This window comes from Arachis hypogaea, chromosome 3 (assembly GCF_003086295.3).
Source record: "Arachis hypogaea cultivar Tifrunner chromosome 3, arahy.Tifrunner.gnm2.J5K5, whole genome shotgun sequence".
Lineage (NCBI taxonomy): Eukaryota > Viridiplantae > Streptophyta > Magnoliopsida > Fabales > Fabaceae > Arachis > Arachis hypogaea.
Genome location: NC_092038.1, coordinates 61,098,460 through 61,101,801, shown reverse-complemented (window position 1 = coordinate 61,101,801; position 3,342 = coordinate 61,098,460). Strand labels below are relative to the sequence as shown.

The 3,342-nt window shown below is 38.0% G+C and overlaps 1 non-coding gene across 1 annotated transcript; it reads right to left on the bottom strand.

Moving 5' to 3' along the window:
• Positions 1-1,483: 1,483 nt before the first annotated feature.
• Positions 1,484-1,591, bottom strand: LOC112793717 (small nucleolar RNA R71). Its single transcript, XR_003198416.1, has one exon. It is a non-coding gene; the product is annotated as a small nucleolar RNA R71 (small nucleolar RNA).
• Positions 1,592-3,342: the final 1,751 nt, after the last annotated feature.

Below are 3,342 nucleotides of genomic sequence, written 5' to 3'. Positions count from 1 at the left end.
GTTGCATTTTGATTATTCCTCATCATAAAAAATTCAAAAAAAATTTTAATTTGTGTCTTTTCAAGTCAATAATACAGAGAATTGAAGATTCAGAACATGCAGCAGAGGAATTACACAGAAAAAGCTGGGCATTCAAAACGCCCAGTAAAGAAGGAAAACTGTCGTTTAAACGCCAGCCAGGGTACCTGGCTGGGCGTTTAACGCCCAAAAGGGTAGCATTTTGGGTACCATTCTGGGCGTTTAACACCAGGATGATACAAGAGGGAAGATTTTGTTTTTAATTCAAATTTTTTTTTATTTTTCAAAATCAAATCTTTTTCAAACCATATCTTTTCAATCATATATTTTCAAAATCAATTTCTTTCCATTCTCAAAAATACTTGCTTACAATTAATGATTTGATTCAACATTTCAAGTATGTTGCCTTTTCTGTTAAGAAAGGTTTAATGTTTGAATCATATCCTTTAAATTTCTTGTTAGCCATGTCATTAATTTTAAAAATCAAATCTTTTTAAACTGTTTCTCAATCATATCTTTTCAATCATATCTTTTTAAAACCATAACTCTTCAATCATATCTTCCTAATCACATCTTTTTCCAAATAATTTTCAATCTTTTTGATTTCTAATTTCAAAATCTTTTTCAAAAATCACTTTATTTCTTTCCCAACTTTAATTTTCGAAAATCATTCTTCAATTTTTCAAAAATTTCTTCAAAATCTATTAATTTATTTTCGAAAATTCTTCCCCTCTTCTCACATCCTTCTATTTAAGGACTAACACTCCTCCACTATCAACAATTCGAACTCTATCTCTCTTGATAAGTTCGAATTCTTCTTCTTCTACCTCCTCCTTCTATTCTTCTTTTCCTCTGACATCTCAAGGAATCTCTATACTGTGACATAGAGAATTCCATATGTTCTTGTTCTCTTCTCTTTCATATGAGCAGGAGCAAAGACAAAAGCATTCTTGTTGAGGCTGACCCTGAACCTGAAAGGACCTTGAAGCGAAAGCTAAGAGAAGCTAAAGCACTACTCTCTGTAGAGGATCTAACAGAAATCTTCAAACAAGAAGAAGACATGGCAGCCGAAAACAACAACAATGCCAACAATGCAAGGAAGGTGCTGGGTGATTTTACTGCACCTACTCCCGACTTCTATGGGAGAAGCATCTCTATCCCTGCCATTGGAGCAAACAACTTTGAGCTTAAGCCTCAATTAGTTTCTCTAATGCAACAGAATTGCAAGTTCCATGGACTTCCATTAGAAGATCCTAATCAGTTTTTAGCTGAATTCTTGCAAATCTGTGACACTGTCAAGACCAATGGGGTTGACCCTGAGGTCTACAGACTTATGCTATTCCCTTTTGCTATAAGAGACAGAGCTAGGATATGGTTGGACTCACAACCTAAAGAAAGCCTGAACTCTTGGGAAAAGCTAGTCAATGCCTTCTTGGCAAAGTTCTTTCCACCTCAAAAATTGAGTAAGCTTAGAGTGGAAGTCTAAACCTTCAGACAGAAGGAAGGTGAATCCCTCTATGAAGCTTGGGAAAGATACAAACAATTGATTAGAAAGTGTCCTTCTGACATGCTTTCTGAATGGAGCATCATAGGTATCTTCTATGATGGTCTGTTTGAACTGTCCAAGATGTCACTGGACAGCTCTGCTAGAGGATCTCTTCATCTGAAGAAGACGCCTACAGAAGCTCAAGAACTCATTGAAATGGTTGCAAATAACCAATTCATGTACACTTCTGAAAGGAATCCTGTGAACAATGGGACGAATCAGAAGAAAAGAGTTCTTGAGATTGATACTCTGAATGCCATATTGGCTCAGAATAAAATATTGATGCAGCAACTCAATATGATTTCTCAAAGTCTGTCTGGAATGCAAGCTGCACCAGGCAGTACTAAGGACGCTTCATCTGAAGAAGAAGCTTATGATCCTGAGAACCCATCAACGAAAGAGGTGAATTACATGGGAGAACCCTATGGAAACACCTATAATCCTTCATGGAGAAATCATCCAAATCTCTCATGGAAGGATCAACAGAGACCTCAACAAGGTTTCAACAACAATAATGGTGGAAGAAACAGGTTTAGCAATGGCAAGCCTTTTCCATCATCTTCTCAGCAACAGATAGAGAAATGCCGGAACTGGCACAAAAGTGGGAGTTAAACGCCCAAACTGGCACAAAAGCTGGCGTTTAACTCCAAGAAAAGTCTCTACACATGGAAGCTTCAATGCTCAGCCCAAGCACACACCAAGTGGGCCCGAAAGTGGATTTTTACGTCATTTACTCATTTCTATAAACCCTAGGTTACTAGTTCTCTATAAATAGGACCTTTTGCTATTGTATTTAGAGAATCTTTCAATCTTCGGATCATCCTTTATTCTTGTTTTTATGATTGAACCCTCTTTGGGAGGCTGGCCATTTGGCTATGCCTAGACCTTGTTCTTATGTATTTTCAATGGTAGAGTTTCTACACACCATAGATTAACGTGTGGAGCTCTGCTGTACCTCGAGTATTAATGCAATTACTATTGTTCTTCTATTCAATTCAGCTTATTCTTGTTCTAAGATATCACATGTTCCTCAACTTGATGAATGTGATGATCCGTGACACTCATCATCATTCTCACTTATGAATGTGTGCCTGACAACCACCTCCGTTCTACCTTAGATTGAGTGGATATCTCTTGGACTCCTTAACCAGAGTATTCGTGGTACAAGCTAGAATCCATTGGCGGCTATTCTTGAGAATCTGGAAGGTCTAAATCTTGTCTATGGTATTCTGAGTAGGATTCAGGGATTGAATGACTGTGACAAGCTTCAAACTCGTTATTGTGGGGCGTTAGTGACAGACGCAAAAGAATCACTGGATTCTATACCGACATGACCGAGAACCGACAGATGAATAGCCGTGCTGTGACAGAGCACGTTGAATATTTTCACTGAGAGGACAGGACTGTAGCCATTAACAACGGTGATGCCCAACATACAGCTTGCCATGGAAAGAAGTAAGAAGGATTGGATGAAGACAGTAGGAAAGCAGAGAGACGGAAGGGACAAAGCATCTCCACACCCTTATCTGAAATTCTCACCAATGAATTACATAAGTATCTCTATCTTTATTTTATGTTTTATTTATCTTTTAATCATTAATCCTCCATAAACATTTCAATCCACCTTACTGAGATTTACAAGATGACCATAGCTTGCTTCATACCAACAATCTCCGTGGGATCGACCCTTACTCGCGTAAGGTTTATTACTTGGACGACCCAGTGTACTTGCTGGTTAGTTGTGCGAAGTTGTGATAAAGAGTTGAGATTGCAATTGA